Below are 25,057 nucleotides of genomic sequence, written 5' to 3' on the forward strand. Positions count from 1 at the left end.
TTATAGAGATAAGAAATTTGGATAGCCACAAAAGATCTGTGTCTTGTATGTTTTTGGGTCAGTACCAAATACAGGCTCCAGCAAGAGTTGCCCCTTTGTTTTCTTTGGTTTCACTGTGTAGCATATGGGATCTTAGTTCCCTGACCAGGGATTGAACCTGGGCCCCACGAATGGAAAGCACAGTCTTAACTGCTGAACCATCAGAGAAGTCCCAAGGGTTGCCCTTCAAAGGTACTCACACCTGTTTGTTTGTTTTTCTCTGATGAGGGGGTATCCCAGGTGGTGCAGTGGTAAAGAATCTACATACCAAGGCAGGAGATGCAAGAGACACAGGTTTGATCCCTGGGTTGGGGACGTCACCTGGAGAAGGAGATGGCACTTCACTCAGTATTCTTGCCTGGAAAATTTCGTGGGCAGAGGAGCGTGGTGGCCTACAGTCCATGGGGCTGCAAAGAGTTGGACACGACTGAGTGGCTTAGCACATACGTACATATGAGCCATGATACCTGCTTGTGATCATTTACAACTACACAGTTATGGAGCCTACCTAAGTGGCCTTTTTGTCATAATGGTATCTCTGAGCTGGAGTATTATGTCTGGCTAGAAAACAAAAAAAGTGCAAGTGAGTTATTCATTCTGAAACCTGAATGCAGTGGTAGAAGTCTCCCCTGCCAGGAGCTGCCTATAGCTCCTTGGTCCCCAGGTGGAGGGTCAGAGAGGTTGTGGCAACATGGGCTGGCTTGTTGCCAGTCCCTTAGGTGTGGCAGCTATACAGTTCATCCCTTCATGTGACACAGTCACCTCATAATTTTCGTTCCTGTAAAACAGAGTTACAGTCTACTCTGGCTGAGGTATAAGAATTTGTGAGGAGTCAACTGACATTTGCTTAGAAAATCCATGTTTTAAGATGTTCGTAGGTCATGTTTTCAGACAAACATGCCATAAACTAGTGTCAGCATTGTGATGCAAATAGTTTTTCTTTTCCTTTTTGGGATCTGTTGGCATAGCATGTACTTCAGTCTGGCAGATATGGTTAGCTTGGGGATGTTAATGAATGAATTACAGTACATGAATTTCTGCTCTAACATAGCATATGCATTCCAGAAAAACCTAATATTCTGCAAACACACACAGGACATATGGGAAAAAAGTAGGAATGGGGCCAGTCTTTTCATATCTGTATAGCTTTGCAACCAGAATACTCAAAAAATAGTAACCATCCTAATAAGATGTTAGCACAATAAAAAGTCCCATGTTAGATTCTTAATAGAGACGTAAAACAGGCCAGAATACCAGTGGAGAATAAACTGTTGATTTTTTAAAAATTTATTTATTTTTAATGAAAGGATAATTGCTTTACAGAATTTTATTGTTTTTTTGTCAAACCTCAACATGAATCAGCCCTCAGTTCAGTTCAGTTCAGTCGCTCAGTCGTGTCCGACGCTTTGTGACCCCATGAATGGCAGCACGCCAGGCCTCCTTGTCCATCATCACCTCCCAGAGTTTACTCAAATTCATGTCCATTGAGTCAGTGATGCCATCCAGCCATCTCATCCTCTGTCATCCCCTTCTCCTCCTGCCCCCAATCCCTCCCAGCATCAGGGTCTTTTCCAATGAGTCAACTCTTTGCATGAGGTGGTCAAAGTACTGGAGTTTCAGCTTCAACATCAGTCTTTCCAATGAACACCCAGGACTGATCTCCTTTAGGGTGGACTGGTTGGAGCTCCCTGCAGTCCAAGGGTCTCTCAAGAGTCTTCTCCAACACCACAGTTCAAAAGCATCAATTCTTAAGCACTCAGCTTTCTTCACAGTCCAACTCTCACATCCATACACGACCACTGGAAAAACCATAGCTAGGTATACATATAACCCCTCCCTTTTGAAACTCCCTCCCATCTCTCTCTCTATCCCACCCCTCTAGGTTGATACAGAGCCCCTGTTTGAGTTATATATATATATAACTCAAAGATATATATATCTTTCTCTTTCTGACTCACTTCACTGTGTATAATAGGTTCTATGTTCATCCACTTCATTAGAACTGACTCAAATGCATTTCTTTTTATGACTGAGTAATATCCCATTGTGTATATGTACCATAACTTCTTTAACCATTCATCTGTTGATGGACATCTAGGTTGCTTCCATGTTCTAGCTGTTGTAAATAGTGCTTCAATGAACAATGGGATACATGTGTATTTTTCAATTTTGATTTCCCCAGGGTATATGCCTAGGAGTGGGATTGCTGGGTCATATGATGGTTTTGTTCCTAGTTTTTTAAGGAATCTCCATACCATCTTCCATAGTGGCTGTATCCATTTACATTCCCACTGACAGTGCAAGAGTGGTCCCTTTTCTACACACCCTACCAGCATTTATTGTTTGTAGACTTTTTGATGAGGGCCATTCTGACTGGTGTGAGGTGATATCTCATTGTAATTTTTGATTTGCATTTTCTAATGGTGAGTGATGCTGAGCATCTTTTCATGTGTTTGTTAACTATTTGTATGTCTTCTTTGGAGAAAATCTGTTTAGGTCTTTTCTCCACTTTTTGATTGGATTTTTTTTTTCTGGTATTGAGTTGTACAAGCTGCTTGTATATTTTGGAAATTAACCCTTTGTCAGTTGTTTCATTTGCTATTATTTTCTCCCATTCTGAGGGTTTTCATTTCACCTTGCTTATAGTTTCCTTTGCTGTGCAAAAGCTTTTAGGTTTAATCAGGTCCCACTTGTTTACTTTTGTTTTATTTCCATTATTCTAGGAGGTGGGTCATAGAGGATCTTACTTTGATTTATGTCATCGAGTGTTCTGCCTACATTTTCCTCTAACAGTTTTATAGTTTCTGGTCTTACATTTAGGTCTTTAATCCATGTTGGGTTTATCTTTGTGTATGGTGTTAGGAAGTGTTCTAATTTCATTCTTTTACATGTAGCTGTCCAGTTTTCCCAGCATCATTTATTGAAGAGGTTGTCTTTGCCCCATTGTATATTCTTGCCTCCTTTGTCAGAAATAAGGGCCCTGTAGGTTCATGGGTTTATTTCTGGGCTTTCTATCTTGTTCCATTGGTCTATATTTCTGTTTTTGTGTCAATACCATACTGTCTTGATGACTGTAGCTTTGTAGTATAATCTGAAGTCAGGAAGGTTAATTCCTCCAGCTCCATTCTTCTTTCTCAAGACTGCTTAGGCTATTTGGGGTCTTTTGTGTTTCCATATGAAATGTGAAATTTTTTGTTCTTGTTCTGTAAAAATGCCATTGGTAATTTGATAGGGATCACATTGAATCTGTAGATTGTGTTTGGTAGTATAGTCATGTTCACAGTATTGATTCTTCCTACCCAGGAACATGGAATAGCTCATCTGTTTATGTCATCTTTGATTTCTTTCATTAATGTCTTATAATTTTCTGTGTACAGTTCTTTTGCCTCCTTAGGTAAGTTTATTCCTAGACATTTAATTCTTTTTGTTGCAGTGGTGAATGGGATTGCTTCCTTAATTTCTCTTTCTGATTTTTCATTGTTAGTATATAGAAATGCAATTGATTTCTGTGTATTGATTTTGCATCCTGCAACTTTGCCAAATTCACTGATTAGCTCTAGTAATTTTCTGATATCATCTTTAGGGTTTTCTATGTACAGTATCATGTCATCTGCAAACAGTGAGAGTTTTACTTCTTCTTTTCCAATCCTTTTATTTTTCTTTTCTGATTGCTATAGCCAGAACCAGAACTATGTTGAATAAAAGTGGTAAAAGTGGACTCCCTTGTCTTGTTCCTGATCTTAGGGGGAATGCTTTCAGTTTTTCACCATTGAGAATAATGTTTGCTGTAGACTTATCATATATGGCCTTTGTATGTTGAAGTAGGTTTCTTCTATGCCAATTTTTGGAAGAGTTTTAACCATAAATGGGTGCTGAGTTTTGTCAAAGGCTTTTTCTGCATCGATTGAGATTATCATATGGTTTTTATCTTTCAATTTGTTAATATGGTGTATCACATTGATTGATTTGTGTATACTGAAGAATCTTTGCAATCCTGGAATAAATCCAACTTGATCATGGTGTATGAACTTTTTGATGTGTTGCTGAATTCTGTTAGCTAAAATTTTGTTGAGGATTTTTACATCTGTGTTCATCAGTGATATTGACATGTAGTTTTGTTTTTGTGTGTTGCCTTTGTCTGGTTTTGGAACCAGGGTAATGGTGACCTTGTAGAATGAGTTTGGAAGTGTTCCTTCCTCTGCAATTTTTTGAAAGAGTTTTAGAAGGATAGGCATTAGATCTCTAAATGTTTGATAGAGGGCTTCCCTGGTGGCTCAGATGGTAAAGCGTCTGTCTGCAATGCAGGAGACCTGGGTTCAATCCCTGGGTTGGGAAGATCCCCTGGAGCAGGAAATGGCAGCCCACTCCAGTATTCTTGCCTGGAAAATCCCATGGACGGCGGAGCCTGGTAGGCTACCTTCCACAGGGTCGCAAAGAGTCGGGCACGACTGAGCAAGACCTCCAATAAATGATAGAGTTCTTCTGTGAAGCCATCTGGTCCTGGGCTTTTGTTTTTTGGGAGATTTTTGAGCACAGCTTCAATTTCAGTGCTTGTAATTGGGTTGTTCCTAATTTCTGTTTCTTCCTGGTTCAGTCTTGGAAGATTGAACTTTTCTGAGAATCTGTTCATTTCTTCCAGGTTATCTATTTTATTGCCATATAGTTGTTCATAATAGTCTCTTATAATCCTTTGTATTTCTGCATTGTCTGTTTTAACCTCTCCTTTTTCATTTCTAATTTTGTTGATTTGATTCTTCTCTCTTGTTTTCTTGATGAGTTTAGTAAAGTTTTGTCAATTTTGTTTGTCTTCTCAAAGAACCACCCTTTAGTTTTATGAGTGTTTACTATTATTTCTTTCATTTCTTTTTCATTTATTTCTGCTTGGATCTTTATGATTTTTTTTCCTTCCATTAATTTTGGTTTTTTTTGTTGTTCTTTTCCCAGTTGTTTTAGGTGTAAAGTCAGGTTGTCTTTTCAATGTTTTTCTTATTTCTTGAGGTAGGATTGTATTGCTATAAACTTCCCTCTTAGAACTGCTTTTGCTGCATCCCATATGTTTTGAGTTGTCATGTTTACATTGTCATTTGTTTCTAGAAATTTTTTTATTTCCCTTCTGATTTCTTCAGTAACCTGTTGGTTATTTAGAAATGGGTTGTTTAGTCTCCATGTGTTTTTGTTTCTTACAGTTTTTTTCTTGTGACTGATATCTAGTCTTATTGCATTGTGGTCAGAGAAGATGCTTGATATGATTTCAGTTTTCTTAAATTTACTGAGGTTTGATTTGTGACCCAAGATGTGGTCTATCCTGGAGAATATTCCATGTGCACCTGAGAAGGTGTACTCTTCTGCATTTGGATGGAATGTCATGTTGATATCAATGAGATCCATCTCATCTAATGTATCATTTAAGACTTGTGTTTCCTTATTAATTTTCTGTCTTGATGATCTGTCCATTGATGTGAGTGGGGTGTTCAAATCTCCTACCATTATTGTGTTACTGTCAATTTCTCCTTTTATGTCTATTAGTGTTTGTTTGATGTATTGAGGTGCTCCTGTGTTGGGCATAGATATATACAATTGTGTCTTCCTCTTGGATTGATCCCTTGATCATTATGTAGTGTCCTTCCTTATCTCTTGTAATCTTTATTTTAAAGTCTATTTTGTCTGAAATGAGGTTTGCTACTCCAGCTTTTTGTTCCTTCCCATTTGCATGGAATATATTTTTCCATCCTCTCACTTTCAGTCTATATGTGTCTTTAGGTCTGAAGTGGGTTTCTTGTAGACAGCATATATATGGGTCTTGTTTTTGTATCCATTCAGCCAGTCTGTGTCTTTTGGTTGGAGTATTTAATCCATTTACATTTAAAGTAATTATTGATATATATATTTTCCTATTGCCATTTTCTTAATTGTTTGGGGTTGATTTTGTAGATCTTTTTTCTTCTGTTTTATTTCTTGACTATATGAGTCCCTGTAACATTTGTTGTAAAGCTGGTTTGGTGGTACTGAATTCTCTTAAGTTTTGCTTGTTTGAAAAGCTTTTCATTATTCCATCAGTTTTGAATGAGATCCTTGCTGGGTACAGTAATCTTGGTTGTAGATTTTTCCCCTTCAGTACTTTAAATATATCCTGCCATTCCCTTCTGGCCTGCAGAGTTTCTGTGAAAGATCAGCTGTTAAGCGTATATGGTTTCCCTTGTATGTTACTTGTTGCTTCTCCCTTACTGCTTTTAATATTCTTTCGTTGTGTTTAGTCTTTGCTAGTTTGATTAGTGTGTGTCTTGGCATGTTTCTCCTTGGATGTATCTTGTATGGGGCTCTTTGTACATCTTGGACTTGATTGACTATTTCCTTTTCCATTTTGGGGAAATTTTCAACTCTAATCTCTTCAAAAATTTTCTCATATCCTTTCTTTTTTCTTCTTCTTCTGGAACCCCTATAATTCTAATGTTGGTGCATTTGATATTGTGCCAGAGGTTTCTGAGACTGTCCTCAGTTCTTTTCATCCTTCTTACTTTATTCTGCTCTGCAGAAGTTATTTCCACCATTTTATCTTCCAAATCAGTAATTTGTCCTTCTGTTTCAGATATTCTGCTATTGATTCCTTTTAGAGCATTTTTTAATTTCAGTAATTGTGTTGTTTGTCTCTGTATGTTTATTCTTTAATCCTTCTAGGTCTTTGTTAATTGAGTCTTACATTTTCTCCAATTTGTTTTCAAGGTTTTTGATCATCTTTTCTATCATTATTCTTAATTCTTTTTCAGGGACTTTGCCTATTTCCTCTTTATTTATTTGGACTTCTGTGTTTCTAGTTTGTTCCTTCATTTATGTAGTATTTCTCTGCCTTTTCCTTATTTTAAAAAAAAATGTTATTGTGTTTGAGGTCTCCTTTTCCCAGGCTTCAGGGAAAGGTGACTTCTTTCCTTAAAGAAGGTTGAATTCTTTCTTCCTTTTGGTTTTTGCCCTCCTAAGATAGGTCCAGTGGTTTGTGTAAGCTTCATATAGGTTTTTGTTTGTTTGTTTGTTTTTCCCTCTGATGGGCAAGCCTGAATGAGGTGGTAATCCTGTCTGTTGATGATTGGGTTTGTATTTCTGTTTTGTTTGCTGTTTAGATGAGGCGTCCTGCACAGGGTGCTGCTGGTGGTTGGGTGATGCCGGGTCTTTTACTCCAGTGGTTTCTTTTGTGTGAGTTCTCACTATTTGATACTCCCTAGGGTTAGTTCTCTGGTAGTCTAGGATCTTGGAGTCAGTGCTCCTACTCCAAAGGCTTCAGGGCTTGATCTCTGGTCAGGAATGAAGATTCCACAAGTGGTTTGTTATGGCATTAAGTGAGATTAAAACAAATATCCAAAATCAAGATACCAAAGATGAACCCAAGACAAATGGCTATTACAATATCAGACAAATAATTATTAAAATAATGGAATATACACATATACTACACATCCATGAGCAAAGTCAAAATAGTCCAACAAAAATAAAGTACGGCAGATTGACCCAGCAAACAAATGAAATAAAAAATTATATTTACGAGTTAAAAACAAAACTAACTTAAGCACAAACTGGAAAACCAAACTAAAGCAAGGTGCCAAGTGGGGAATAAAGAAATGAAGTAAAAACTAACAAATATGTTGAGAGGAAAGGAAAGAAAGAAAAGAAAGAACAGATATGCAAAGTTAAATAAAGGTAGATGAAAAGATTTATATACATCAAAGATTAACTGCAAGGGAAAAGAACAGTAGGGAAGGCAAACAAAGGAATAAATGTAGAAAAAATATAATAGGTTTAAAAAAATTAAAAGTTAAAATTATAAAAAAGAGAAAAAAAAACAGAATAAGAAAGAAAAAAGGAAAAGAAAAGGAAAATTCCACAGAATTGCAATAGCCCCACTTAGAGACAGAGGTTTAAAAAATCAATAAAATGTGTGACTGAGTATATACATATACATATACTCCAATAATCAAAATCAAAATAGTGCAACAAAAATAAAGTACAGTAGATTGACCTGGCAAGCAAAGGAAACCAAAAATTATATCTACCAGAGCAAAACTAATTAAAGCAGAAACAGGAAAACAACACTAAAGCAAGGCGCCAATTGGGGAATAAAGCAATGAAAATAAAATAACAAATATTTTGAGAGGAAGGAGAGAAAGAAAAGAAAGAATAGATATGCAAAGTTAGGTAGAGGTAGATAAAGAAGATATATATATGTTAAAGATTAATTGCAAGGGGATAAGAACAGTAGAACAACTAAACAAAGGAATAAATGTAGATAAAATAATAATAGGTTAAAAAATTAAAAATTAAAATTAAAAAAAGGGAAAATAAAATAAAAAAGGAAAACTCCACAGAACTGCAAAAGCCCAGCGAAGGGGCAGAGGTTTATAACAATAAAGAAATGTGAGTGCGAAAAAAAAATTTTCAAAAGCTTAATTGGATTTCATAGTGCCTATAAAATGGAGAACGACAACAGAGTGGGGAGAAAAGGGAAAATCCAGAGGAATCTATAGAACGGTCAAAAAATCAGAGTAGTAAATGTTTTTCTTGAGTGACTGCTGTCAGAGTCCTTTTCCTCACTGGGAGTCACAGTCCACCTCATCTCCCTAGGATGCCCTCCAACACTGTGCTGATCTCTGGACCTGCTGTGGGGGCAGCTCAGATTCTAGTCTGGTCCTGCCCCTGTGTGTTCCTGCCTCCAATGTCCACAGCTATCAGAGCTAGTGCATTTCCTCTTGTGGGAGCTCTCAGTGGCCTTTTGTAGATTCCATAGGCACACAGTCTGCCTAGTTGATCGTGTGGATTTAATCTGCAGCTTGTACAGCTGGTGGGAAGGTTTGGGGTCTTCTTCCTTAGACACACTGCCCTGGGTTTCAGTTGTGGTTTTATTCCCACCTCTACATGTGGTTTGTCCGCTGGGGTTTAGCTCCTGAGGCTGCCCTGGAGGACCTGGGTTTGCCCTTGTAAGGGCCAGGTGTGCAGGTGGTGCAGATGCTTGGGTCACAGGGGTTCTGGCAGCACCAGGTACTTGGGGGAGGTGGTGGCTAGGGCAGCAGGATATATAGTGCTCTAGAAGGGTATGGCAACCAGTATTGGCCAACACGCTCCAGTATTCCTGTCTGGAGAGCCCCCCACCCTGACAGAGGAATCTGGCAGGTCACAGTCTACTGGGTTGCAAAGAGTTGGAGATGACCAAAGCAACCTTGCGCACATAGATGCAAGGCCTTTTTGTGGCCTGTGCAGCTCTGCCCCAGTGAGAGTTGAGCGTGAAGGTGGGCATCTGCTTGGCTTGCGGGGACCCTGGCAACGCCAACTGTGCAGGGACACAGACTGCCACTGCAGGAGTTATGGCCCCATCAGAGTCTTTTTTCGATCCTCTAGTAGCTGGCTATCAGAAGGCCTCTTTGGCCAGTCTTTTTCCATAGCTGCTGCCCATTCAGGCATTTAGAGGGCTCCCTTGCCTGGGGTCCTTCTGCTGTTTGGCACGTCAGGTACATAGATGGGGGGCCCTGGGCTGGGGTCCTACTCTGTAGTTCAGTGGTCAGCTGTTTGACGGGCCAGCCTCTCTATTGTTCAGCTGCTGATGCTGGCGTGTGTGGGGAGTGAGAGGCTATGGTGATGGCTGTATCCTCTGTGCATGACTCAGCAGGGTCGCCTTGCTCCCATGGCTGCCTGATCTCCTCCACTGGCATTTCCCACCAGGCTCTCCTCCCTCACATCCCTCAATCTGTCTCTCCGCAGTCAACAGCAGCGTTTGCCCTGGGATTGCTCCACAATCCCTAAACTCCGGCTCCCAGCTTTTGCACCTTCCAGGAGACTAGCGTTCCTGTCCAGCAAATGTATGGCTGCGGCAAGGACTGTGATTCTCATTCCATTTAGGCTGCCACAGATCAGCTGTTTCACTCTCAGCCTTCAATGTTTCTCCTCTGACTCGGAAAATTGCCCCAGTGTGAGGATCAGACCGCTGCTTTAGTTTCCCCCACGCTCCCAGGGCAGGTCCAGTCCTACTGACACTCCTGTTTTTCCCTGCTAGTTCCTTTGTCCTACAGAGTTTTTTGTGGCTCTGTATAGTCTTTTCCGCTGGTCAGGTACTCCTGTCTGCTCTCAGCTGGTTTTCTGCGTGCATTTCTGTATCTGAAGGTGTATTCCGGATGTATCTGTGGAGAGAGACATACTCGTCTACCTACTCCTCCGCCATCTTGTTCGAGCCTCAACTGTTGATGTTTTAAACATTGAAAATATAGGATTTTGTGGGTTCTCTTTTAAAGTGAAGGTAACTTGATGGATGGAGGTATATGGACTGTGACCACTGAGTCATTGGGAAAAGGACAGCATGCACAAAACAAAGCATGTGGACAGTCTGTGCCAGGAGGAAGTGCCCGGGGAGTGGGTGTTGTGCCCAGCACTGTGTGTTCACTTGCAGCTGATTGCATCCAGCTGTAGTAATGGGCTTGCATTGGGTGGCTGTTACTTGGGCCCAGAGCATTGACATGCTGGGAAATGCAACTTCCACTCCTGCATCATTCACCTGTTGACCTAGGGAACAAGCTAATTGATGCTGTAGGAACATGCAGTGCGTCTGAGCAGTCCTCGTCTTCAGGCCAAATTCATGGGAGGCTAAAGCGTGGCACCACGCCAGAAATGAGAGTTAGATTGATTCTGTGTGTACAGATCGGAGGTTTTATGTTGGTCTGAACAGATAATGCATTGCCTCTCTCCTAAAAGATTACAGAGAATAAGCTGTCTTCAGGCTAATAAAACCTGTCCACAAAAGTCTTTATAGCTATTAGACAGGCTGTTACAATCCTAATGAACCCTGGCCAGAATTAAAATGTTACGTTATAGGTGAGCATTTGGGCCCTTAAAATGTGACCTATTCTGTTGAATGATATTTAAAATTAAAATTCTCATTCAGCAGCCAAATAAGAATTCAGTTCTTATTGAATTCAACTTATTCAACTGTAAGTAATAATCTTACTCAACTCTTTTAAGCAGTGCTAACATATATTCACTGTGAAGCTGATACATTTGTTTATGTGATTAACTCCAGTGAAAGTACAATGATATATAACTCATTGTATTAGTTAGGGTTATCCAGAGAAACAACTAACAATATGTGTGTGTGTGTGTGAGTATATAGAGGCAGGGGCTGGATTTATTTTAAGAAATTGATTCACATATTTGTGGAACCTGGAAAGTTTGAAATCTTCAGGTTGGGTCGGCAGACTGGAGACCCAGGGAAGAGTTGATAATAGCAGTTTGAGTCCAAAAGCAGTGGACTGGGAGAATTCCTGTTGTTGTGGGTGGTCAGTCTTCACTTAAAGGTCTTCCACTCATTGGAAGAGGCCTACCCACATATGGAGGATAATCTACTCTACTCAAAATCTATAAATTTCATGTACAACCTATTAGTTTCATGCACCATCCAGACATGTATGACCAAATATTTTAAGCATTGCAGCCTGGCTAAAGTGACACATAAAATTAACCTTGGCAGCTGCTAAAAAAAATGTTTTTCAGATACTCTGTTTTTGAGATTTCCTATATTATAGGAATCAGTTTTGGAGAGATCAGAGAGCATTTTTTAAAAAAATTGCTTCCATCTGATAAAACCTGCACCAGAAAATTTTCAAATATTTATTTGAATCTGGGAAAAATCCCTGTACATATGTTATATTCCCCTGGCACCCCTTCCAAATGCCTAAACACTTTAGAGCCACATACCAAGTTTCTAGGGTGGCTGTAAAGTTATTAATATTTTTCTGTCTGCCAAGAAAAGGCTTGGCCTACCTGTGTTCATGACTTTGAGATGCTGCCCTGGGAAAACAGGGCATACTCATCTTGGGGTCTACCCCTCCATTCTCCCTCTACAACCTCACTTATCACAAAATCCTTAACTTCAAACTGAGGAGAGACATCTTGGATTTAAGAAGGCTCAGCCATCTGGCAAGTCATGCCGGCACTTTTCTTTGCTGCACTTTCCCAGGCAGACTAACTGCTTGCTTGCTCATTTCCTTTCCCTCCTTCCCTCTGCAAATGCTGTGGAAAAGACACTATCTAACAAGTCCAAAGGTGAAGTTTTAATGAGAAATAGTACAAAACTCCCTCCAGAAGGAACTGGTTCTTACTTTACTGTCCCCAACTGCTAGTTTTTGTCCTTGAGTTGGTGGATGCTAACAGGGATGCAGGGGTCAAGAAGCAACAGTTAGAACCAGACATGGAAAAATGTACTGGTTCCAAACTGGGAAAGGAGTATGACAAAGTTGTATATTGTCACCCTGATTATTTAACTTATATGCAGAGTACATCATGTGAAATGCCAGGCTGGATGAAGCACAAGCTGGAATTCAGATTACCGGGAGAAATATTAATAACCTCAGATATGCAGATAACACCACCCTTATGGCAGAAAGCAAAAAGGAACTAAAGAGTCTCTTGATGAAAGTGAAAGAGGAGAGTGAAAAAGCTGGCTTAAAATCAACATTCAGAAAACTAAGATCGTGGCAGCTGGTCCCATTACTTCATGGTGAATAGATGGGGAAACAGTGGAAACAGTGAGAGACTTTATTTTCTTGATCTCCAAAATCACTGCAGATGGTGACTGCAGCCATGAAATTAAAAGACGCTTGCTCCTTGGAAGAAAAGCTATGACCAACCTAGACAGCATATTAAAAAGCAGAGACATTACTTTGCCAACAAAGGTTCTAGTGAAAGCTGTGGTTTTTCCAGCAGTCATGTATGGATGTGAGAGTTGGACTATAAAGAAAGCTGAGTGCTGAAGAATTGATGCTTTTGAACTGTGGTGTTGGAGAAGATTCTTGAGAGTCCCTTGGACAGCAAGGAGATCAAACCAGTCCATCCTAAAGGAAATCAGTCCTGAATATTCATTGGGAGGACTGATGTTAAAGCTGAAGCTCCAATACTTTGGCCACCTGATGTGACTCATTGGAAAAGACCCTGATGCTGGGAGGGGTTGAAAGCAGGAGTAGGGGACGACAGAAGATGAGAGGTTGGGTGGCTGGGTGATGACTTGATTGACTGAGTTTGAGTTGGCTCCAGGAGATGGTTGAAGGACAGGGAAGCCTGGTGTGCTGCAGTCCATGGAGTCGCAAAGAGTTGGACACGACTGAGCGGCTGAATTGAACTGACCGAACAGGGATGCAGTTATAGAGGCATAGGGAAGCCCAGAATGTTGTAACAGATATGAGTCCTTAAACGTCTATACTCAGATTCCTGGGATGGGGCATTCCTCAGGTCCCAGGAGCTTGGCAGACACTGGTTTTAAGTTGCATCTTTTGTCAGTCTCTGCAGACCAGTAGTATTAGCCACCCCTGGGAGCTTTTCTGGGAGAAGGAAATGGCAACCCACTCCAGTGTTCTTGCCTGGAGAATCCCAGGGATGGGGAAGCCCGGTGGACTGCCGTCTGTGGGGTCACACAGAGTCGGATACGACTGAAGTGACTTAGCAGCAGCAGCAGCAGGGAGCTTTTCTAGGCATGCAGGCTTTAGGTCCTGCCACAGACATACTGAAGCATCTTGGGAGATTTGTGTGTTAAACTCCTGAGGAAATGAGAAATGAGGATGTGGTGTGTGACCACACTTGGTTGGGAGTTGCTTTTCAAAAGGTAGAAAAGCCCTAGAAAGAGAATGTGGAACTGAGGTAGGAAAGATAAATCATGTGCTTCAGATTTTGCAGAGGGTTGCCTCTGGTTACTTGAAATCTGAATTGTGAAGTATTCATGATTGGATTTACCATGAAGATAAGAAATTTATATTTCCAAGTATATTGTGTAATATTTTGTGAATGTGTTCTTCAGAGACAAATGCACATAGAGAAAAGGACACAGAGTTGGTGTACAGCTTGCCGAATCTTTCCAGATGGAAAGATTTGCATACTCGTTTTGCATACTCAGCGCCCAGATCAGGAAACAGCATGTTACTAGAAGCCCCCATCTCCCTTCCCATCACTGCAGCCCTTCTCCGTCCCCCCACACAAGCTCTTGCCTGTTCTTTCTCTTAACTACATGGGTTTGGCTTCTAGCAATCAACACTGTTGCTTGTGAGCTTTTGTAGATCTTTCATTTCCATTGCTACAGAGTATTCATTGGGTGAAGATACCACAATTCATTTATCCAGTTTACTGTTCATGGCCATTTGGGTACTTGACACTTTGTGGTTGTGGCATATAGTGCCTGCCATTGGCAGTCCATCATACATCTTTTGGTAAACATATGGAGTCACTCGATGCCTTGCTTTCAATAACTGTTAAAATAACTTCAGCTTTCCTTGCTAACTCAGGGTCACCATTATGAAGCTGAGTTTCGTCCTGGACTGTGGTGTAGTGAGATCCCCAGGATCTGTGGGGATGGTAGCTCAGCATGGCTTTTTGAGTTCTTGTGTGCATTTTCTGTTCTTGCTGTCAGGCTACCGTGTTACAGTTTATGGTGGCCAATCCTCCCTTCTTCCTGGGCACCTGAAAACTCAGAAAGCAAAATGGTCAGATATTCTAGAATTGTATTTTAACCCCACTTTTGAACACAGGTTATTCCTGTGCTAAGGAGGGATGTCTCACAGGCTGCTGTTCATTCTTTCTTGATTTTCAGTCTGCTTTTGGATTCTTCCTGGTACCAGATATGTGAATTTCAGATGACTGGAGTACTGCCATCATTTTGAAATCATTATTATTATTTTTAACCATTTTGTTCCTTTTCCATTTTGATGTGTGTTTTAACTCCTTTCCCTCTTTTGTTCATTTTGAAAGTTTGCCAAAGGAGACACTGTAGTTCTAAATTGCCTTTATAGAAATCATGCCATTTCAAAAGGTCAGCATGGAACATGGACTTATAGTGTCACTAATACATGTGAGAAGTAGCTGTCTGGCCAAGAGTGGGCATAGTACTATGCTGATGTGAAGCCACAAGAGTCTGGCAAGATATGGGTTTGCATCTGTGTCTTGGGCCCTCAGCACAGTGGTTGGTCACTGAAATTATTTTTAATGCTTTTTTTTTTCCCTGAGTTTTGGGAAAGTGCTACAGAAACCATACATGGAGGGAAACAGATACTTCCACTTTGTGGGTTCTCCTTGACCATTCAAGAAGATTACTGTGATAACTTTATTACAACTCCTTCTTCAGCACCACTTGCTTTTAAAGAAAGCACTTGTTTCTGGTTTGATTAGTAGCTTTTAAGCCAGCTGTACTGCCCCAGAAGGATGTTATCCACACAGGTGAGAGAGGGCAACCCATACCTCAGGGACCAGAACTGGAAGCCACGGAAGAATAAAGGATTGGGATGAAAAATGTAAACTGAGACAAATGTAAATACACAGTTGATTGAAATTGCCTTTTCCTTATCTGATGAACCAGTGAGTTAAGTGATGAATAAATTAAGCCTGGCTTTAAAAAAAATAATTTAATTCATCAATAGCTGAGTCTTCATTGCTGTGCAGGCTCTTCTCTAGTTGCGGAGAGTGGGGGCTACTCTTCGTTGCAATGCACAGGCTTCTCATTGTGGTGACTTCTTCCGTTGAGGAGCGCGGGCTCTAGGCTGTGGTGCGTGGGTCCGGTGGTTACGGCTCCCAGGCTTTAGAGCACAAGCTCCATAGTTGCGGTGCGTGGCCTTAGTTGCTCTGCAGTATGTGGGATCTTCCTGGACCAGGGATCAAACCAACGTCTCCTGCATTCGCAGGAGGATTTTTCTTTTTACCACTGAGCCACCTGGGAAGCCCAAGACTGACTTTTCTTTTCTTAGCTTTCCTGAGGTTTGAGGTCAGATTACTTCAGGACATAGTGTTTGCAAATCTGAAGATTGTATGCTCTTTTAGTGAGCTGTAGCTCTGGGAGCTTAAAAGTGGACTAGTTTTCAGGGCAACTGATCCTGGTATAATGTGAAAAAGTCAGGTCTTAATAGGATTTTTGGCTACCTTCTTTTTAAAATAACATTTCAGAAAAATCACCCTTCGGTTCTTCAGAAAATCAAATGAAAAAGTAATTAAACTTTCCTGCAGGTTTCTGGGGAAGCAGTGAAGTGCAAAGTTGATGAGCAGTGAAGTGTAACTCAGGAAACTTGTACCTTGTGGAAAATATTAATACACCCCAGGCATCATTGAATGAGACCAAGTCACTCTCGAAGGGTTTTAACCATTGAAATATCAAAATTGAAGATATCAATAACATTTTGTTTTAAAGGAGAAATGTTTTCAAGAAAATTTGTAAGAAATTTTCTTTTTTTTTAATTTTAGTTTGATATTTTTTTGGTTTCTCTTTGCATTAAACAGAAAGACTGGAAAACCATCTCTGTAGGAGACTTGGCATCAGCCTTAGTTTGACACAATATGTTTCTCACCTACATGGTTTTGAAGAATTTATTTAAATCAAAAAAATCTTTTTTTTCTTTCAGGAAAAATGCAAAGCTGAGGAAGCCCTCAGTGACCTGTATAAAACAGAATTGACAGATCTACAGTGATGATAAAGAAACTAAAAAAGGTAGGTATAGGGCAGCTGGACTCTGAGGATATTTCAGTGTGTGTGAATTATTAGCAACCTAAAACATATGTAATCATATTGAAGCAGTGGATGGATCAGATTTCAGAATCAAATTGGACTCCCTGGCAAGAAAAAAAATTTAAAGGCCTCTAATTTCTTTTTCTGTTTCTAAGGGAAGCCTACCGTTTTAAAAAATTATTTATTTTTAAGTGAAGGATGATTGCTTTATAATATTGTGTTGGTTTCTGTCAAACATCAACATGAATCAGCCATAGGTAAACATATGTCCCCTCCCTCTTGAACTTCCCTCCCACCTCCCACCCCATCCCACCCTTCTAGGTCGTCACAGAGCCCCAGTTTGAGTTCCCCGACTCATAGAGCAAGTTCCCAATGGCTATGTGTTTTATATATGTAAGCAGATATTTCCATGATACTTCCATTTGTCCCAGCCTCTCCTTCTGCACCATACCCACAAGTCTGTTCTCTATGTCTGCATCTCCACTGCTGCCCTGCAAATAGTTTCATCAGTGTCATCTTTCTAGATTTCATGTATATGCGTTAATATACAATATTTGTGTTTTTCACTTTCTGACTTACTTCACTCTGTATAATAGGTTCTAGATTCATCCACCTCATTAGCACTGACTCAAATGCATTCCTTTTTATGGCTGAGTAATAATCCATTATATATATATATACATATATTCACACACACACACACACATACACACATATACGCATATGCCATGGCTTATATATGCATCTGTCGATGGACATCTAGGTTGCTTCCTTGTCCTAGCTATTGTAAATAGTGCTGCAGTGAACACTGGGGTACCAGCCCACCTTTTGCATAGGTGTAATAGATATTTCTGATCCCTTGAACAGTTGTCCATCAGACCTCAGTTTTCTTTTGTTGGTCTTTACCAACCCACTACTCTCAAGCCCTAGGTGTCCAGAGGCCCTGCTCATGACAGCAGGGACACGGTCTTTCCTAGTCATGTAGCCCTACACCCAGCTTACTGCGAGGTACATGTATTCACTGAATATTTATTAAATGAAAAGAATATTTCTTTTCCCTGTGAGAGTTCCAGATCTGGAGGATCCCTGATCAGCAGCAAGTGGGAGAGAACTTGTTGAAGTGAAAGCAGAAGTGTGATTGGTTTTGGCCTTTGCTCTGTTTGGTTTCTGATGAGTAGGTCGGTTTCGCTCTGCTGTGCTGGTAGATGTTTAACAACAGGCTCTGGAGAGAGGGAGAAGGGAAGGAGGAATTTGTAGTGTTTGATAATTTCCGTGGAATGATTACTCCACCATTTCTGATTTCAAGCTACCAAGCTGACATCACTGAATGCAGAGTTGGGGAAGAGATGCTTAAAATAAATAGGCTGTCACTTGCTGGTGCACATTGGCTCTGGCACAGAACTGGGTTCACTTCCTGCATGTGGATTTTCTCTATAACTAATGGAAATATCTCAGCTAAAATGAAAATGGGTGCTTAAAAAAGAATCATCCCTGAAAGTGGCATTGTAAAATTTGGGTACCTCACTTTGCTTTTCCAGTTGTTCATAAGATAATCTTTAGTGCTCTTTCCAGTGCTCATACTGAATGAGTTTTGACAATTAAGTACATTTTGTGGGCTATCGCCATTTAAACCTCTGAAATATTTAAGAATTCTCCCCAGTATCCTCCTTGGAAAATTATCAATGTCAACCTTATATCTGATTTCCAGAGGACATTAGACTATACATACTATGCTTTTATTACAGAATTTGAACCAATTCTTAACCAAGATCATGGCATCTATTCCCATCACTTCATGGGAAATAGATGGGGAAGCAGTAGAAACAGTGTCAGACTTTATTTTGGGGGGCTCCAAAATCACTGCAGATGGTGATTGCAGCAATGAAATTAAAAGACGCTTACTCCTTTGAAGGAAAGTTATGACCAACCCAGATAGCATATTAAAAAGCAGAGACATTACTTTGCCAACAAATGTCCATCTAGTCAAGGCTATGGTTTTTCTAGTGGTCATGTATGGATGTGAGAGTTGGACTGTGAAGAAAGCTGAGGGCCGAAGAATTGATGCTTTTGAACTGTGGTGTTGGAGAAGACTCTTGAGAGTCCCTTGGACTCCAAGGAGATCCAACCAGTCCATCCTGAAGGAGATCAGTCCTGGGTGTTCATTGGAAGGACTGATGCTGAAGCTGAAACTCCAATACTTTGGCCACCTCATGCGAAGAGATGACTCATTGGAAAAGACCCTGACGCTGGGAGGGATTGGGGGCAGGAGGAGAAGGGGACAACAGAGGGTGAGATGGCTGGATGGCATCACCGACTCAATGGACATGAGTTTGGGTAAACTCCGGGAGTTTGTGATGGACAGGGAGGCCTGGCATGCTGCGATTCATGGGGTCGCAAAGAGTCGGACATGACTGAGCGACTGAGCTGAACTGAACTGAGAATCACTGATGCTCCTAGACACTGTTTTTACTTATTTCCACATCATCCCAAATCTTTAGACTAAGAGAATATTTGCAAGAGAACACAATTTCTTGCCTTGATACAGCATATGATGAAGACCATATAGGCACTGAACAGTAAGAGTCAGGGGTGATAAGACCAGAGTCCATATTAAGACTATGCTAATTTTTGCCTGTAACATGTGAGACAGTTGGATTCATCATTCTGTTTGTTAATGTCTCATCTGTAAAAAGGGATTAATAAAAAACTGTCCTATCTTACCACAATTGACATTTTATTGACTGTAGTTAATTATGCTGTTTTTCACAGTTAAAAAAATCAAATTATCAAACTTTTCCTGAGGAAGGTACAAATTTTCCACTTTTATAGCTGAGGACACTGAGTTACAAGTTTAATAACTTGTTCAAAGTCCCTCAGCTAATGAGCAATGGGTTGTCTTTCTCTTTACACAATTAGTGATTTCTTGCTTGTTCCAGACTTCCTGCCTTCCTGGTTGCGAGAGAGTCAGAGATGTTTTATGTGAGAGCCTTTTATTGTCTGTAAAGTGCTATACAGATTCCTGCGTAACTAGGCAAATAGATCTGTTTAGCTCAAGGTGTCTCCTTGAAAGATCGTCTTCCTCAGAGCTCTGTGCATGAAGCTCTTCCTCAGAGCTCTGTGCATGAAGTTGTGACCTTGATTACTAGGTGCATGGGGCATAGATGTTCAAAGAGAAGCCTTAGCTTTCCTTTGGGGAATCATTCAGTTATTTTTTAAAAAAACAGTCAATGTTTTGCTGCTTTTGAAATCAGTCAGTTCAGTTGCTCAGTCATGTCCAACTCTTTGTGACCTCATGGACTGCAGCACGCCAGGCTTCCCTGTCCATCACCGACCCCCAGTGCTTGCTCAAACTCATGTCCATTGAGTCAGTGATGCCATCCAACCATCTCATCCTCTGTTGTCCCCTTCTTCTCCTGCCTTCAATCTTTACCAGCATCCGGGTCTTTTCCAAATGAGTCAGTTCTTCACATCAGGTGGCCAAAGTATTGGAGCTTCAGCTTCAGTCCTTCCAATGAATATTCAGGACTGATTTCCTTTAGGATTGACTGGCTTGATCTCCTTGCAGTTCAAGGGGCTCTCAAGAATCTTCTCCCAATACCACATTTTAAAAGCATCAATTCTTTTGGAATCAGCTCTGGCTTATCTGCTCTTCTATAGAGTAAGAGCAGGTACGGGCTGGAGAGGCAGGGTGCCTTACTGCACAGTTTGAGTCTCTATTTTCGACACTCCTTCTCACTTTCTCGGGTTCTACATGACCATTTGTTCTTCTTTGCCCTACAGCAGAACCTTCCACACACATCTTTTGGGTCTCCTTTTCCCCAACCCTCCTCCCTTTGTTAGCACATTGCCATTCAGTTTCCTTTTTCTAGCAAGGTGTTTAAGTCACTTGACTTAACTGATGGACTCCTCTCCCATTCTTTTAACTTTTATTGGTTTATTTCCTTTGGAATTCATATTAATGACCTCAAAAGGAAAAGAAGACAAATTCATGTGCTCTATCCACCACACTGAACTGGAAGCCTCCAGTGATTTCTTCTTCTTCTTTTTTAAAGAAACAAACGTAAAAGCTTTTGAATAGCAAAGTAAACCACAAGCAAAACAAAAAGATGAGCTACTGAATGAAAGAAAATATTTGGAAATGGTATAACTTATAAGGGGTGGCTCTAGTGGTAAAGAACCTACCTGCCAGTTCAGGAGACATAGGAGATGCGAGTTTAGTCCCTGGGTTGAAAAGATTCCCTGGAGAAGGGCGTGGCAACCAACTCCAGTTTTCTTGCCTGGAGAATCCCATGGACAGAGGAGCCTGGCAGGCTACAGTCCACGGGGTCGCAGAGAGTTAGGCACCACTGGAGTGACTTAGCATGAGTAAGGGGTTGATATTCAATGTATATAAACAGCTCATTTAACTCAACATCAAAAAAAACAAACAACCTGGTAAAAAATGGGTAAAGAACTGAATAGACATTTTTACAAAGAGGAAATGTAGATGGCCACTAGGCACATGAAAAGATACTTAGCATTACTAATCATTAGGGAAATGCAAGTCAAAACCACAATGAGATGTCTCCTCACACCTGTCAGAATGGCTGTCATCAAAAACACCACAAATAACAAGTGTTAGGGTCTAGAGAAAAGGGAATCCTGATATACTGTTGGTGGGAATGTAAATATACATAGAATGGAAAATTACTCAGCCATAAAAAGAATGAAATTTTGCCATTTGCAGTAACATGGATGGACTTGGAGGACATTATGCTAAGTGAAATAAGTCAGACAGAGAAAGACAAATGCTGTATGATATCACTTATAAGTGAAATCCAAAAAATACAACAAACTAGTGGATGTAACAAAAAAGCAGCAGACTCACTGACATAGAGAACAAACTAGTGGCTACTTGTGGGGAGAGGGGAGGGAGGAGGGGCAATATAGGGGCAGGATTAAAAGGTGCAAACTGTGGATATAAAATAAGCTACAAGGATATATTGTACAACATGGAGCACATAGCCAATATTTACAATAACTGTAAATGGAAAGTGAAAGTGAAAGTCACTCCGTCATATCCAACTCTTTGCACTATATAGTCCATGGAATTCTCCAGGCCAGAATACTGGAGTGGGTAGCCTTTCCCTTCTCCAGGGGATCTTCCCAACCCAGGGATTGAACCCAGGTCTCCTGCATTGCAGGCAGATTCTTTACCAGCTGAACCACAGGGGAAGTCCAAGAATACTGGAGTGGGTAGCCTGTTCCTTCTCCAGTGGATCTTCCCGACCCAGGAATTGAACCGGGGTTTCCTGCATTCCAGGCAGATTCTTTACCAACTGAGGTATGAAGGAAGCCACTATAAATGAAGTATAACCTTAAAAAATTGTGAGTCATTATATTATATACCTGTCATTTATATAATATATATCAGCTATACTTCAATAAATTTTTAAACAACTTAAAAGCATCTTGTAAATTTAATTTTATTTCTTTTGTGGACTTACTGGGTTTTAACTTGTATGTTTGTTTTAGTTTTGCGTTTTTTCTAAGAACACTAACAAAAATATAACTTATTTTATGTTTTTGCGTATTTAATTGTAATGAAAGTACTCTTTGGTCAGATAAGAATAGTTTACTTTTAAAAGGGTATTTATATAATTTCAGTTTGAGAAAATCTGATCTATAGCTATATTATTAATTTAGACTCTGTATATTAATAGAGTTGATTTTTCAATTCGGGAATTTTTCTCCTTCATTCCCTATCAAAAATATGAATAGATTAAAAAATAAGATAAAATTCTGACTAATAGTGACATGGAGCTAAATTTGTACTATATTGTAGTAGAATGGCTTCCTTAGGTTTCTTACAGATGGATCTAAAATCAGTTTCAGAAGGAGAGTTTCATAAATGATGAGACTAACAGAAAAAATGTACAGAAACTTACACACACGGAGCTAGCTAGGTAGATTGAGATATGATATGAAATTCCTGTTTCAGGGTGAAGACTTTAAAATTGAGCAGTGTATTTAGAGAGAGTTTGGTGGTTAAATTACCCTTTTAGTTAATTGTAAACATTAGCTAATGGCACCAAAATACTTTTGACTTAGATTTATATGGCTTATATTTAAGATTACCGTCTTTTATTTTTTGGCTTATTTTTACTTTATTATTTTATAAAAAAATTATTTTATATTGGAGTACAGTTGATTGACAATGTTGTGTTAGTTTTAGGTGTACAGCAAAGTGATTCAGTTCTACATGTATGTGTATCTGTTCTTTTTCAAATTCTTTTCCCATTTAGGTTATTACAGAATATTAAGCAGAGTTCTCTGTGCTGCACAGTCGGTCCTTTTTGTATATCTGTTTTAAGTGCAGCAGTATGTACATGTCAATCCAAAACTCCCAGTCTATCTCTCCGCTCCATCCTTACCCCTCCCTGGTAACCATGAATTCATTCCCCAAGTCAATGAGTCTGGAGATAATCGTGTCAAGTGAAGGAAGTCACACAGAGAAAGACAAACATCATTCGATACTGCTTATGTGTGGATTCTAAAAGAAAAGATACCAACGAACTAATTTACCCTCTCTTTCCTGAGAACACCCATGTCTTACTATTATATCTGGAGACCTGTGTACCCTGCCCCTTTCTGATGACGTCATGTATGCCAGGCGATTAGGATGGTGCCCAGCGTATGGTGGGGACTAAATATGTTGTAGGCATTGTTTTTATTTCAATATAAACTTAATTATGGGGAATCAAATAGAAAAGCAAAAGTAAATAAAAAAGGATGCAATTTCTTTGATCCTTTTATTCTCCTGTTTGATGTTAATTTCTCTCTCACTTATAAAATGTTGGGATTTCCCAACTCTAGAAGTTAGGAGTTCAGCCTTTGTGTGAGGCACCTCCTTGTTAAGTCTCTCCCTTGGGAGTCTTCCACACACGTCACCACTCAATGGCAGAAAACTCATCTCAGATGTCAAACCATTCCAGAGCCACATTTCTAATTGCCTGCTAGTCTTACCATGTTGATTAGAGATGTGACTCCCAGAAAAGTTCAGTTGACCCTTATTTTGTCTTGAGAAACCTGAGGCAGTACATTCTTTCTGTGTCAGCTCTTCAGGTATTTGGAGAGAGAAACCATTACAATTTAAACTCAGTGCACTGACCTGAGGGTTTTAAGTGTCATATCATCTGTTGAGTTTCTTATCCAGGTTCTCGGCATCCCTTTTCAGTAGAAATAATATCCAGAAATGGATAGCTGTTCAGAATATGGTCTGATCACATTAAAGTAGAAAGGTTCTTATGTTCTGTGTGCCTTTTTCTTAACACAATTTGAGATTGCATTTATGTCCTGGGCATTTTAATTCTTTTTGTATCAGGAAATAAAGAAGGTAATTAAAAAATAGATTCATTTATTAATTGTTTAATTTAAATGTCTTTATCTTAATTGATTTTTGCATAGAATGAACTGATTTTGCTCTGAGCATTTTATTTCCCCTGATGCTTAATCATGGAATACGTTGTGGCTCTTGGCAAGAATGAGAATGTCAGTCTTCTTGATTCCCTTGCTGTCTGATTTCACTGCTGTGTTCTCTTGAACATTGCCAGCCTTCAGGTACAGCTGTCCTCTCCTTTGTCACCAGGTCATCCTGTCTCCCTGCATGGGTGAGGACTGTGCCTCTCTGGCCCTTTGGGATCCCATGCAGAGGATGAATTGTGACGTTGACACCCTGCCCAAAAACTGCCTTGACAGGGGCCTGTCTACCCTGAGAGACTACAATGAGTAAGACTCAGAGGTGGAGTCCCAGCACCAGAGGGGATTCCAGAGATCACAGGGCTTGCAGGAGAGTTTTGAAGGTGGTTTTCAGACACAGACATAAGCCCTTAAATCACTGCTCACCTGGGTTCCATCTTCAGTAGAAAAACATGTATCATCCTGCTTGACCTTTGTCTGTCATGGGCATTGTTTCAATGGTTATACATATGAAGCACAGGAGAGTGTTTTCTCTACCAAGTTAGGGAAAACTCACAAGTTTCCTTTTGGGGCCATACACAGGTCTTGCTTTTTCTCTTTGCTGCTGCTGCTGCTGCTGCGTCACTTCAGTTGTGTCCGACTCTGTGCGACCCCATAGACAGCAGCCCACCAGACTCCCCCATCCCTGGGATTTTCCAGGCAAGAACACTGGAGTGGGTTGCCATTTCCTTCTCCAATGCATGAAAGTGAAAAGTGAAAGTGAAGTCGCTCAGTCGTGTCTGACTCTTAGCGACCCCATGGACTGCAGCCTACCAGGCTCCTCTGTCCATGGGATTTTCCAGGCAAGAGGACTGGAGTGGGTGCTATTGCCTTCTCCCTTTGTATGATACATGTGTATATATGTAGGGGTGTGTGTGTCCTTGTGTATAGAATAGTCCTCCTCTGTTCTGGCTAAGGCCTAAATTTGGGAAAGGAAGACCGACAAAGAACTTAGATATATATTTACCCAGTGAGATCAACCAAACCAAATTTAGAGCCAGAGATGACAGATTCATTTATGCA

At 40.2% G+C, this 25,057-nt stretch overlaps 1 long non-coding RNA gene across 4 annotated transcripts in view; it reads left to right on the plus strand.

The window, feature by feature from the left end:
- LOC110143777 (uncharacterized) overlaps positions 1-25,057 on the plus strand; it is a 527,857-nt gene that overhangs the window by 50,988 nt on the left and 451,812 nt on the right. For all 4 annotated transcript variants that reach the window (XR_011492754.1, XR_011492756.1, XR_011492755.1 and 1 more), the window contains exon 2: positions 16,434-16,519. This is a non-coding gene — a long non-coding RNA (uncharacterized lncRNA). The remainder of the gene's footprint in view (positions 1-16,433; positions 16,520-25,057) is intronic.

This window comes from Odocoileus virginianus, chromosome 18 (genome assembly GCF_023699985.2).
Source record: "Odocoileus virginianus isolate 20LAN1187 ecotype Illinois chromosome 18, Ovbor_1.2, whole genome shotgun sequence".
Classification (NCBI taxonomy): domain Eukaryota; kingdom Metazoa; phylum Chordata; class Mammalia; order Artiodactyla; family Cervidae; genus Odocoileus; species Odocoileus virginianus.